At 35.3% G+C, this 15,078-nt stretch overlaps 1 protein-coding gene and 1 long non-coding RNA gene across 4 annotated transcripts in view; one reads left to right on the top strand and one right to left on the bottom strand.

Moving 5' to 3' along the window:
- LOC105953999 (AT-hook motif nuclear-localized protein 2) overlaps positions 1–15,078 on the top strand; it is a 46,432-nt gene that overhangs the window by 20,372 nt on the left and 10,982 nt on the right. The gene's annotated exons all lie outside the window — the stretch shown is intronic.
- On the bottom strand, positions 7,250–11,871 carry LOC105954001 (uncharacterized). Its single transcript, XR_016032297.1, has 3 exons — positions 11,439–11,871; positions 7,816–9,656; positions 7,250–7,518 (listed from the first exon to the last, which is right to left on the bottom strand). It is a non-coding gene; the product is annotated as an uncharacterized LOC105954001 (long non-coding RNA).

Below are 15,078 nucleotides of genomic sequence, written 5' to 3'. Positions count from 1 at the left end.
CTCGCCCCACTCACGTGTGTCGTCTCAACAAAGCACTCTACGGCCTCAAGCAGGCACCACGTGCTTGGTACAAGCGTTTTGCATCTCACATTACTAGCATGGGGTTCAGAGAATGCAAGTCCGACACTTCACTCTTTGTGTACTGCCGCAACAGTTCCCGCGATTGTCGCAACAGTTCACGCGACTGTCGCAACAGTTCATGCGCCTACCTTCTGTTGTATGTCGATGACATTGTACTCACGGCCTCCACACCTGAATTGCTACGTTCTATCATCGCTGCCCTTACTCAAGAGTTCGCAATGAAGGATCTTGGCGATCTTCACTACTTTCTCGGCATCTCAGTCACTCGCTCGTCGAATGGGCTGTTTCTCTCTCAACGCAAGTACGCTGACGAGATACTAGAGCGTGCACACATGGCCTCCTGCAACCCTTGTCTTACGCCGGCTGACACCAAGAGCAAGCTGTCCTCGACCACTGGACCCCCCGTTGCTGACCCCACTCTTTATCGCAGCCTTGCCGGTGCACTGCAATACCTCACGTTTACTCGTCCTGACATCTGCTATGCTGTGCAACAAATATGCCTATTCATGCATGATCCGAGGGAACCTCATATGGCTGCTCTCAAGCGTATCCTTCGCTACATCCGTGGGACCCTCGATCACGGCCTTCAGCTCTCCCCCAATCCGGACCTCTCCCTTATCGCCTACTCCGACGCCGATTGGGGTGGCTGCCCTGACACTCGTCGTTCGACATCGGGCTATTGTGTTTTCCTCGGCAACAACCTCATCTCTTGGTCCTCCAAACGACAGGTCACTACTTCTCGATCAAGTGCGGAGGCCGAATACCGAGCTGTCGCAAATGCCGTTGCCGAAACGACTTGGTTACGCAACCTACTTTCCGAATTGCTCTGCCCACTTCCGAAAGCCACCATTGTCTACTGTGACAACGTTAGTGCCGTCTACCTATCCAGCAATCCCATTCAACACTCTCGTACGAAACATGTGGAGATCGATATACACTTTGTCCGAGACAAAGTTGCTTTGGGACACGTTCGAGTTCTTCACGTCCCATCCGCCTACCAGTTTGCTGATATCTTCACGAAAGGTCTCCCCACTCAACTGTTCCAACAGTTTGTTTCCAGTCTCCACGTTCTCTCCTTTCCCGTTTCGACTGCGGGGGTGTATTAGCGTATATTATTATTATTATTATTATCATTATTATTATTATTATTTATTATAGTTACCTTATACATTAGGTTACCTTGTATATTGGATTACCTTGTGTAGTAGGTTAGGGTTTCCTACATGTAACTATATATATTCTCAATATACGTAAGAGATATCATTCTCTCTTCTCTCCAAATATTCTCCTTCTATCAATTTTCTATTTTGGCATTTTCCCCCTAAAAGTTTAGAAGAAGAGATAAACCCCCCTAGAAATATTGATTTGGTTGCACTTTGCCCCAAAAGTCAATTTTCGGTGGGCATTGTGCAACAAAAATAACATTTTAAAGGGGCAAAATGTAAAAAGAGTGTTTTGAAGGGACAACGTACAACAAAAATCACATTTAAAGGGCAATGTGCAAAAAAAAACCACACTCAATTCCGATTAATAATCCATCGGAATTTTATTATCGAGGCAATGTGCAACAAGTAACATTTTGAAGGGGGACATTCACTTTTTTAAATTTTGAGGGGGTAAAGTGCGAGAATTAAAAATTTATAGGGGGTGACATGCAATTTGCCCTTTTTTTCTCTCTCTCAACGCAATAGGGATGTTTAAGCCAATAGGAATATTGACACAACAGAATCTGCGTTCAGTGAATTTAGTCAATCCCATTAGTTCCAATGGACTTTAATTGGGAATATTAATCTTCCAAATTTAGCTGAGAAGTTTTTTGCACGAAATTTAGTGGTCCTTTAATTAGTTTATTATTTGGAACGAGTGTGCTTTGATGCTCGGCTAGTTGATCTTTACAAAACATCAGTGTCAATGAACTGGGCGGGCCACACCTCATTATACGAGCTATGGTATATTAATGCCCGCATGGGTGTAGCTTAACTGGTTCCGGAGGTGGTAAGTTGGTGCAAGGTCCTAGGATCGAATCCTGGCAGCCGCAGTGTGGGAATTTCAACTCCAATGAGTTGGTTCCTTGTGGGCACCAGGTCCGGGTCCGCTACCTTAACGGACCGTTGAGTTACCATGATTCACATTCCTCCATCAATCCTTGTCGGGCCAAGGGATGGGGGCCCTGGGGGCGAGGGATTTCGCCTTTTGGTGCAAGCTATGGTATATTAAGATAACCACCTCATTATTTTACAGATATGCTAATTTTCTTGTGCCCATTGAATGATGATAGAAAACGTGCATGCTTCGTTCGAAGTTCGAACGAGCACTAAGTTCCCTTCTACATGATGAATCCGCTGAGGTACGTATGTACATTCAGTCTTCTATTTATTCACTTCGTTGTTGCAATTTAGTTGCTATCGTTCTGCAGTGTTTACATATATTGAATTTTCGATTTAGATACTTAGCGTGCCATTTGATATTCCATTGTCTCAAATATAACTTCGAAAAACCATTTTGGAGTACCTGAAAAAATTATCAGATAATTGCTGTTAAGATTCTTAAATAAGACTGTAAGGTTTGTAGAAATCGAACCTTCATAATGAATTCCTAACAATAAAATATTCGTTTAGACATTTTTTTTCTTCTTCTAATCGTACAATAAATATGTTATCTTTTCATACAAAATACATATAACCATTAGTAATAGTACCTTTTGGTAATTGGTACTTCAAATGTCGTAAAAAACAAAAGTGATAATTGGTTAACTATGCTGACGTAGGATAAAAGATGTTTTACATGTTTTTCTTTTCTTTATCTATTTTTTTTTTTATTTTGGAATATTTTATTTACATGCCGCACGTAGAATCTGCATGATCGAAAAATTGTTTCTTTATTTGTCAGAATCATAAACAATTTCACTTTTTTTTCATAGGTTGTAATTGAGTTGGATCTTCAGGTAAAGTTTATTTATGTGCTTGGTTAAATACTTTTTAGATCGGAATAATTACAGTTTTGGCCGCCCAAGTTTGCACGTTTTTCACTTTTGGTCCCCCATTTACCGCCGTCAACAAAATACACACTAATGTTGTCACATTTGAACACATTTAGTCCCTCCTTCTGTTTGACCGTCAAGAAGTAACGGTCAACTGTAGAATTAGATCTGAATTTAGGATTTTTCATCGATAAAAAATGCACTCAGACCCCTGCATTCTTTTAAAATATTCTAAAAACCCCTAAAATTTTATTCAACCCTAATTTAACCTCAATTTCATCATTTAATAATTTTGACAAACGACCCCAATTTTTAACACCATTACGCTGACCGTTGACCGCCGTTGATTTTTTTTTACTTTTTCTTCGGCATTGACTTTTTTTATTTAATATTGATTTTGATGTTGTTCACCAACACTGTATTCTCAGTTAACAATGTTGACTTTTTTTATTTTTCTTGATTTTTTATGAACTTTTTCCTGTGACGTTTTTTTCCGAACAACACAATCACTACAAGAAAATGTAAAATAGGCAACGATTTCTACATCGACGAAATTAATTTTGTTGCCAATGGTTATATTTTAGCAACGAAATATGGTATTTGTTGCTAAAGATTAACATTTTTGTAACAAGATATTTTTGTTGCCTTTGAATCTCATAGGCAACGAAATATATTGTTGTGAATAGTATTATATATATTTTTCAACGAATTTCATGTAAGACAACAACTTGTTTTGTTGCAAAAGAGTATTTCTTTTTGCTACGATATAAAATTGTAGTAAATACATTTACAACGGCAATAAATTTATGTTGTCACTAGTATGTGACGAAAGACTACAAAATCTTTTGTAAATGCTCCAAGAGATTTGACAACAAAATATAATCGTTGCAAATTTAAAAACCAACTTTTTTTCTTGATTTTAATTTACTGTATATGTTATTAAATCAATACATATATATACATATTATATATAATAAAATATTATAAAAAAAATCTTATTTGTTTATATTATAACTCATGCATATTTTTATATTTAATTAAATCAAGTGCTTATATGTTTTAAAAATTTATTATATACACATTTATTAATAAGAGAGAATTCATAATAGATGTTATATTCAGAATTGAATTCTATTGTAAATTTTACTTTTTTGAACATAAAAGACATATAATATTATTTATTTATATAATTTATTTGACATTAGTTATATAACTATTTTAATCATTTTACCTTATCTATTTAGTTTTTATAAATTTATTTGAAGTCTATTTACATAAATGTACTATTGCCCTAGCGGTTGGAGGGCTCTTTAACTTTGAAATCAACCAGGGTTCAAATCCTTAATTTGTCATGCTTACATATAATGATATTTATCAAGCGGGTCCAGTTGGGCCAGCCCTGAGTTCGATCCAATAGTTCTGATTCCGAACAGGGTCGGATGTGATGGATGTGGGTTGGGGCCCTGAGTTCGATCCCAATAGTTCTGATTCCGAACAGGGTCGGATGTGATGGATGTGGGTTGGGTTGGGTCAATCGATGGGGGGGTCGGATGGATACGAAACCGGACCAGTGGTATATTGTGTTGTCTATTTACATTTCTTTTGCAATGAAATAAATTCGTTGCGTATACTAAATACATTGGCGACGAAATAAATTTGTTGTCTATAATGAATGTATTGGCAACGAATTATAGTTTGCAACGGAACAAATTCATTTTGGATAATAAACGTATTAGCAACGATATATTTTGGGTGACGAAATAGATTCGTTGGCTATAATAATGTATGCACAACGATTTTTTTATTTTCGTTGCCATGAACTTTCTGCAACGCGGATTTGAAAACGAACATGGCAACAAACAAAATTCGTTGCGAATTATACTGGCAACGAAATTTTGCTCAGCAACAACAAAATATTTCGTTGTCAAATATAAAATTTCTTGTAGTGAATTACTGTATAACACAATAATAATATTATATTAATATCTAGTATCGTAATATTAAAATTACAAACTTCCAACAAAGTTTTTATCTAAAATTCAAGGGCCTAAATACAATTTAAAAAAAATTCTAAAATCCATAATTTTTTCCCCTCAATTTTTTCTTCGTGGAACCGTCATTACATCCCAAATTTCTTCCCAAAAAAATATGAAAAATATGAATTAGGCATGTACGGAGTAATTTGGAATGAGATAACCACTCTAGTACAACGGTTTTTGGGGCTAACACCGGCCGTTAATTTTCATCTTTTTTTTTTGTCTTAAATTTCTTCCGTTATTGAGATGCGGTGAGTTTTTCCTTTTTTCTTTATTTTGACTTTTTTTTATGATATTATTTTCTTGCCGATTATCTGCTTTGAATTTTTTTAAATTATATTTTCCATTACTCAACAATTTAAATAAAAAAAAATCAAGAAAAAAAATGTCAGCGCTGTTAACCCGACATTCAAACATCGGTCAACAGCGGCAAAAAAAATCAATCGAAAAAAGAGTCAACTGAGTTAAAACAAAAGTCAACGTCGGATTATCCAATTTTGAAAAATCGGATTCATTGGTTAAAATTGGTTAATTGATGAAATTTGGATTAAATTATGGTTGGATAATTTTTTAGAGGTTTTTAGAGTATTTTGAAAGAATACAGGGGTCTTATTGCAAATTTCTCAAAGAAAAACCCCAAATTCAACCGTTGACCGATACTACTCAACGGTCAAACAAACGGAGGGACCAAATGTGTTATAATGTGACAACATTAATGTGTATTCTGTTGACGGCGGTAAATGAGGGACCAAAAGTGAAAAACGTGCAAACTTGTGGGACCAAAACTGTAATTATCCCTTTTAGATCTAAATAAATCTCCATTAAATCTTTATTTACGGATCATTGAATTTGTCAAATGGGACGAATACTGTTTTTATTATGACAATTTGATCCCAGGTGGAGTCGTATGTCAGAGTGATGTTTGTCTCGAAGAATAAGGCGGATACATAGACGTATGAGTTATATTTTTGGATTTATCTTAAATATGTAAAAATAAAAAGGGCTTATTGTAATGACCCTTGTATAATTGGGGAGTTTTGTCAAATTTTTCTAATTAATTAATACAGTAATATTATTGTTTCAGACGGTTAAATTACTGTTGGAGACAGTAATTTAGAACACAAGACAGTAATATTAATTAAAATAATTTTTTTCAAGAAAAAACAAAATTTCAAAAATGAAAAGTCAATTAACAGTTAAATTACTGTCTCCAACATTTAAATAACTGCTGGAGACAGTAATTTAGCAACGAAGACAGTAATATTAATTAAAATATTAAAAAGAAAAAGTCAATTAAGAGTTAAATTATTGTCTCCGACTATTAAATAACTGCTGAAGACAGTAATTTAGCAGCCAAGACAGTAATATTAATTAAAATATTTGTTTAAGAAGAAAAAAAGGTCAATTAAAAGTTGAAATACTGTCCCGGACAGTTAAATAACTGCTGGAGACAGTAATTTAGCAGCCAAGACAGTAATATTTATTTTAATATATGTTTTTAAGAAAACTCAAAAAAAAAAAAGGTCAACGCCGGAGACCTGACGGTAAACGGTGCTTGACCTACCGAAAAAAATTTCGGAAAAAAAAAGTTTAAAAAAAAAAAAAGTCAATGCCAGAGACCGGCGGTCTCCGTTGGTGGCGGGTCAAAATTGGTTATTTGGTGAAATTGGACTAAATTAGGGTGTAAATCATGAAATTGAAGTTGAATTGAGTTTCAATGAATTGGGGGTAATTTTGGTATATACAAAAGAGTTTTCCTTATTTGCAAATAAGTTTGAATGAACTGAAAATATTTAAAAGACAAAAACGTTGGATGTCCATTTTTAATTAAGTGCCATTGTCAGGGTGGACCTATTTGCCATTTGCCCTTTGTTTTATTGTAATTATTATATATATATATATATATATATATATATATATATATATATATATATATATATATATATATATATATATATATATATATATATATACTAGTCTCGAAGCACCGCACAAGGTGCGGTGTCGGTGCCCAGTTAATTTCTTCATAAGGTATAAATTTTGATTTCTTTCGAACTCTTGAATATTTGCTTGAGGGAGCAATACCTCAATCTTTTCTTCGTAGCATCAATTTATGTTAGATTATTGTTATATGGTATGGAATGCAATATTAAAACCGGCAAAGTATGGCTAAATTTGTTCCATATCTTATAGAGGAAGGACAACTGTCATGTCAAGAATTCATGAATTGAGAAAAATAACGAGGTAAAACAGCTTCACAAGGCGGAAATGAAAATTTCCACATACGGCGAAAACAAATGTACAAGGGCATCAAAATCCATACAATAACACCTTAAAATTTTAAAAACCTCCCGACGTACGCTTGGCAGCACCGATGATGCACTCTTGACGTGGCCAATTGAGCATGCACCCATGCCAACCCTGTTTCACAATTTAAGCAAATAAACGCAAGACACGAGAAAGCAGACAAATAAATGTGACATGTACGCTCAAATAAGCGGGCAAACGATTCAACGAAATACATGCGAACACCTAAATAACTAACAATTGAAAGGTAAATTACAAAATAGCTAAAAACTGAAAGTGAGAACCAAAACATATGCTCCCCAACGCACCTATCAAGATTATTTATTTCAATTTCAGTAGCAATTCAAACAGTAGAAAACATAAAATAAATTCGTTGAAGCAATTTAATAAAGGATATTTCATTTCATTTACCCAGAATTGAGGGAAGGGAAACTTTATTTTCCTCCTTTCTTGCTGAACTCCCATAATGGATGTATCAAGCTCCATCAGATGATTACACTCTCGTGCACAAATAACAGAGATTTCACTATTTATATAGAATGTCGATGAATCAATCTCCTGCAAAATGCCTACTTTATTCTCATGCACTTGTACAGTAAGTACCTCACCAAACTTCTGAAACGTGTGCTTCTTCAAGTACATTCTCTCAACTTTTTCTCTACCTTTTAATCCTATTTATTGCCTTGCTTTTGAATTCTCGAGCAAGAATTGAAGATTGTTCGCAAGAATTCGGACCCCCCGGCCTACCTAAAGGATGAAGATCGGTTATATTGTGTAATTGTGTTCAACAATCTCTCTTGTTCCTCCAGAATCAGTTCCGAGCACCTGTATCACCAAAAACACTCGCCCCTTCATAGACAGCTCATGGAAGATCCAGTCATGGCGAGTGGAGCTCCAGTCATAGACAGCTCATGGAAGATCAAAACAAACTTTCTTGACCAAACTAAACGAGCAAAAGCTCCCTTCCTATATCACAAGTACCCGACACTCCACTCCAAAATTGAGTCCTCTACAGATCCAAACGGGCCCACAAGAAATACGTAAGTCGTATTTTTCTTCGGTATTATTTCCTCTGTTTGCAAATCAACTTCACTTTCCACTTCGTCTGCAATCATCGTCTTTGGCTTACTACTGACTGGTCTCTTCCTACGTAGAGATCTCCTACTCCTCATCGAGGGCTTGTTTTTATCCAATGTAGTGTTCTTCCCAAGAACCACATCCACAATACTTTTACTCAACTGCCACAGAATCGACTTTAGCAATTAAGTCCCTCCTCCGATTCTTGATCTGCGGTTCGGATTTATCACCGCCCGATTCGCCGCTATAGCCACCGCTGAAGAGATCTTCCTTGTTGTCACCGTGTGCCCATTTCGACTGGAAATAGAATCCGGTGTAAGCCCAAACCAAAGGACAATGCGGTTACTTCTAAGACAGTGAGAGCTAAACACACCGCTACGTGCTTCTCTTCTAGGAGTTTGGCCCGAGTTTAATCTCCTGGAAGAAGGGGAACCCCTCGGACTTAATTTCCCCGACGATGATGACTTCAAGCCGCCGCCACCACCACCACCACCGCTGCCTCCCCCAGGCCTCAGTGGTGATAGCCTAACTAAAGTTTCTTCATCCATCTCAAAAAATTATCAATTACCAAGGCTTATATAATATTTCAACAAAATGAACCTATATACACAATCACCAAAGAAACCACCCCCAAAAGAATTCTTCAACTCAAAATCCAAGAAACACCGCTAGAGTTGGTTATTTCCTGCACCAGAAAATCAAAGATTTCTTTCAAAAAAATAAAAATTGAAAACATTTGCTACCTAAACGGCGCCGTTCTTTTATTTTCCTCCAATCCCATGGCAGCATTCTTTTCTTTTTGTTTAATTTCGGAAGCAGCTCGATTCCGAAAATCGTCGGTGTGGCCCCGTTTTCTCAATTTATTTTCGCTTTTCTTTCTTTTTTCATTCTCCAATCGGGAGGCAGCAGACTTGGGGAGAACATCTTCTCTCACCTCTATCGCCGGCGCCGCTTCTCTCAAAAGTTCCTGCACTACCGCCATGCGATAGCCGACCACGAGAGGCAATCGAGAGGGGTCACCGCTTCCGGCGTCGACGAGCATAAACACCGCCGCCTCTGCCGCCTACACGGACGACAACCTTTATGTAGTATGTGCATTCCCCCATTTTTCTGCCCCCAATTCAGTTTCCTTTTTTAAATTGAACATTTGATTGACCGTCGGAGCGGGGGAGTCCCTGTTAAAATATTAGATTTATTGTTTATTTAATTAAATGATTAATATTTAATATTAGTTTAGGAAAATAATTAGTCAAAATAGTATCCCGGGATTGTAGGATACTTAGTTAGTTGTTAGTAGTGGGTTAGTGTTCCCTAAAATTAGGATAAATTTGTTAATTAGTTTTCTATTTAAGTTGTAACACTCTGGTTATGTTAAATGAAAAACACCGTTTATCGGTTTTTCCAACATGGTATCAGAGCTTGGATCCTGACCTGTGATCCGGCTCTTTTATTGTGAAAGGGTTCACATATTCTTCGTTGGAGGAGACGTCTCGATACTTCTTTTTTCTAATTCCTAGTATGTGAAAGGTGCATTTAATTAAAAAAAAAAAAAAAAAAAAAAAAAAAAAAAAAAGAGTGAAAAGAGAAGAATCGAGAGAGTCACAATTTTTGTGAGTGAATAGAGAGAGTTTGCAGAAGCTTCCCCATATGAAGAACAAAGCAGAATGTTTGTAGGAGATGCTATTGAATCTTTCATACGTGAATGAAAGACCTAGGGAACTTATTCAAAGAAAAGTAACGTTCTTGAATATTGAGCAGCAGCTGCCTGCAAACCTCGATTTCTGCGGCGAACACTCGATTATCCAAGTGAGGCAGTCTTCTTAATTTCTATGGGGCAGAGGCAGGCTAGATTCGGCAACTACGAGGCCGTACACAATAGAGTCGTGGATGTTAAGATCCGTGCCAAAGACGTGAAGGATTGATGACGTTGGCGAGGGCAATACGAACCAGCCCATTTGTGACACCGTCGAGGTAGCCGAGGCCAAATTCGACACAGACGAGACGACACTCGGCTACGGAGAGCACGTTTGGAAAACTCGGCACGAAGATTAGAAGATTTGAGACAACACCAATCTTACAGTGGAAGAAGTTCCAAAGGAGGCTACGTCGAAGGTGAAAGTTGCAGCCCAGATCCGACAGAGATGAGGAGATGCAACTATTTTCGGCATAGGAAAGCATGTTCGGTGGTGCGGCTGGTTAGGCCTGGTAGAAAACCGTGGTGGCATGGCAGGCCATTCAAGAAAGTCTTGAAGGGTGACAAAAATCCCAAACACTTGATAGGAATGCTGAAGAGGTGAAGGAATGTTGAAATCTTGAAAGAAACTCTTGTTAAACAATGTGAAGATAAGTGAAGTCTTCAAGGCGATTTGGTACAACGAGAGGATTAATGTTGCCTTAAGAATGAGGTGAAATCAGCCGGAGCTGATGTGTCCATTTTTTAGTACGAGAATATGGTGGAATACTTCATTGAAGTAGAAGTGTTCGATTAGCAGCAGCTAATGTATTTCTTTCGTAAAAGAAATTAGGATTTCTCGTGTTTGATGGATGGAGTGTCAATCATGGAAGATTGACGGAGGCGTTCGAAAAAATTGGCGTTCGCCCGAGTTGGATTGTTTGAGGCATTGGTTCTCGTTGTGAGGAATTTGATATATATTCTTTCGCAAAAGAATATATCGAAGCAGAAGAATAAATCTCATTGTAAACTGTTTTCCGCGGGAATCCGTTTAAGAGAGGGTGTTAAAATATTAGATTTATTGTTTATTTAATTAAATGATTAATATTAGTTTAGGAAAATAATTAGTCAAAATAGTATCCCGGGATTGTAGGATACTTAGTTAGTTGTTAGTAGTGGGTTAGTGTTCCCTAAAATTAGGATAAATTTGTTAATTAGTTTTCTATTTAAGTTGTAACACTCTGGTTATGTTAAATGAAAAACACCGTTTATCGGTTTTTCCAACAGTCCCCGGTCACAGGGGATCACAAACCGGTTCCGCGTAGGTGGAAGAAGAGGCGGCGTTGATTTCCGGCGACGTTGGAATGACCGAGCCTCTCTTGCGGCGCGTTGGCGGCGGCTGTGCAGGAGCCTATGACGGCGGCAGAATAGTCAGAGAGAGATGTGAGGGGAGATGTCGTCCGAATGGGGGAGAAGAAATAGTTATTGATGAGGGGAGGGCAGGTCAATAATTGTAGGCGGAGAAGAATTAGAGAAGATAAAAGAAAATCCAAAAAAAAATTAGCAGGTCGATCGTGCATTTGCTGAAAGAAAAAGAAAAAGAAAAGAAAGGGGAGATATGATTTGTGGGAATTGATGGAACGACGTCGTTCCAGATTAAAAGTGGCAAAATAAAAAGCGGAAAAAAATAGGGGGGCCAAGAAAGGGGGTTATCAACATATATATATACTTAATATATATATATATATATATATATATATATATATATATATATATATATATATATATATATATATATAATTAAGTAAGAGCAACTCCAATAGTAAACATCAAAATTGGATTATCAAGTACTCATTTGATAATTAAGATAATATTTTAATATCCATCTACATTTTGTCTACTCGAACCATAATTATCAAAATTAATAATCAATTGGAAGTTTTTTAGTGGTTTTATTTGTAATTACCACGTGTTATTTTTTGATTGGATGTTTATGTAGTTATTTTTTGATAATTCAATTTTTCAGGATGTATTTTTTCATACAAAGAGGTAGAATATCAAAATATTTGTCCATTTTGATACTCCCGTTGGAGTAGAAAATTTTAATTTTAGGATATCAAAAAGGTAGTTTATGGGTTTGATAATCCATTTGATAGTCCTTTGGAGTTGTTGCTCTAATTCCCCACAAACTATAATCAAACATTGTTCTTTTTTTGAAACTGACGCAGAACAGAAGCACAAAAGGAATTAATTACTACGAATTAATTTTATAGAACACGATAACTCTGGAATCCACCAGATAATTGAGAGAAAACTCAGAAATCTTATTAATAATTAAAGATGCTGAAAAATAAACCCTAGAGCAACTATTTATACTAAAGAAAACGAAAAACCCGAATCAAACTAGGAAAACGAGACAATTGTCAAAAAAGGCAAAAAAACAAAATAACTTCTAAACCTAGTAGAATACCGAAAATTTGAAACATGTCAACTTGCGGATTTCTAATCCGAATTTTCTAGCATTAATTATGAATTATTTTGAAGGCCCAAACGATCTCGAAACACCAAAATCCAGCGCACGTTAAATCAATATTAAATTACGAAAAACTCATTCATGTTTGGGTAATTACAACCACCCTACTTATGTATTGTCTTACACGTCTAATCTTACGGTGTCAAATTTACTTCCTGAAAAATGGTTTTTTTCGGTAGAGACTACATATGTGAAGGGTGTAGTTATAATTGTTTAAATATAAGGGACTTTTTCGTAATTTGACCTTACCTCAGGGGTTGACCGTAATTTGCCCTTATTAGAAACAAGTGCAGTTCCCCCTTTAAAACGAGGTAGCTTTTAAGTACAAAACTAAACCTAAATTCCCAAATCAAATAGCCCTAATTCATCACAAGATTCATATCTCAAACTAAATGCAAACATTTAGAAAATAAAATGTAATGAATTCCCAAAGTTACGAATGGGTCTTCATCTCTATCAATCGGACTCTGAGGTACGAATTTCTACTCTCTCTCTCTCTCTCTCTCTCTCTACCATTCAAGTCAAAGCGAATTAAAAATTCAATTATTTGTTGATTTCTTTTTCCCAGTTTCATGTACGTTATACATATGAAAAATGAAATGTTTATTGTAATGTAGAAATAGTAGATACTACTAACGGGTTTTGAGTTGTGATTTTTACGAGTCGTTACAGAAAATATAATTTATCTTTTTCCTTTATTCAGAAAATCTATGCTGAACTAAATTTCCGATTGAATGATGATATAAAAGTCCGTGCTTTGTTTGAACGAGCACTAAGTTCTATTTATTCACTCTGTTTTTGCTTTAGTTGCTATCGTTCTGCAGTTTACATATATCGAATTTTCGATTTATATACTTAGGGGCCGTTGATATGAACGAGTGTGATCAAACAGAAACATGATTAATTTTATAAAAAAATTGTACGTTAATACTTTTATTTGCATGTAGCTTTATTTTGATATATTTTGCAAACAAACTTATGTATTTTATCCAGGCTACATGTTTTCAGAAATATATACTATCCGAAAAGAGGTGAGAAGTAGAATCTTACGTAACATAATTTTGAGCACGCTGTGGCTAAACTTCGCTTTTAATTTCTCCCCTTTTCTTTTTATAATTATATATTGTTTCTAACCCGCTCTCTGTATAATATATTAGAATATAAAACGTATATGATCACTTTGGAATATTTGATTTACATGCAGCACATATATTCTGCACGATCGAAAAATTGTTTTTTCATTTGTCAGAGTCATAATCAATTTCACTTTTTAGATCTAAATAAATCTCAATTTAATCTTTATTTACGGATCGTTGAACTTGTCAAATGAGATGAATACTGTTTTTATTACAACAGTTATGATCCGATTCTCCTCCCATCGCAAATTGCTGTTTGTCTCGAAGAATAAGGCGGATACATAGAAGTATGAGTTATAATATACGATGGTACGTATCTGAATTTATCTTGTACATTTTCATAAGATTGTCTTCAAGTAGTGTCTAAAATTTAACTTTTTTATGTATGCAACATTTTAAATTAAAAGAATGCGTTTATTCATCGTCACTTTCTAGATGCCAAATAGAAAATCGTCTCTTTATTTTTTTGGAAATCAGTACAATTCTTGTTGTACCTCGTTTTATTATTTACTAGCATTTTTCCCCGTGCGATGCACGGTATCGAATTTTAAAATTGAAAAAAAATAATCAATTTAACAAATTGAATTTCTATCTTTATTTTTTATGATTTGGGATATATTGATGAAAAACAGGAGGTTGAAGTATTTTTCACGATTCATCAGTTTGATAATTGTTAAAAATATAGTTAAAATTAGTAAAAAAAAAAAAAATTAAAAATAACTAATTACAGAAATGTAATTAGGGTTTTTTAGGGTTGCCCAGCGTTTCTTTCTTTTATATATAAGATAACTGTTAGCTGCCATAAGTAAAAATAACTAGTGCTGCTCGACTCATTTGACGAAATGAATGTTAACGACTGGTTTTCATTATGATCTATATACATATTCGTCCACAATAAACACGTATACCAAAACAAATATTAGATGCATGCTCTAAAGAATTCTTATTATAATTATTATATATAATAATGATTTTTTGTAATTGATTAATTGCTCCCTATTGTAGAATGCATTGGTCACCAATAAATGCTGATAATAAATGCTGATTTTTGGATTTTAGCTATAAGATTTTTGATATATGGTGCCCAATTTTATGAATTTTCAAGCAATCGGATTTATATGTTTCCAGTCAAGCAAAAGAAGGTCAAAAAAGGAAAATGAAAAATAGTAATGAAGGAAAAATAATATGTAAAAAGAAGAATAAATAAATGGTAGAATATCTGGATTTGTGAAGAATTTTATTACAACTTATACGAG

The sequence above is a fragment of the Erythranthe guttata genome, chromosome 7 (assembly GCF_056151865.1).
Source record: "Erythranthe guttata isolate IM_541 chromosome 7, IM_541, whole genome shotgun sequence".
Classification (NCBI taxonomy): Eukaryota; Viridiplantae; Streptophyta; class Magnoliopsida; order Lamiales; family Phrymaceae; genus Erythranthe; species Erythranthe guttata.
Note: the sequence above shows the minus strand (reverse complement) of the source record. Positions and strands in the feature narration are given on the sequence as shown.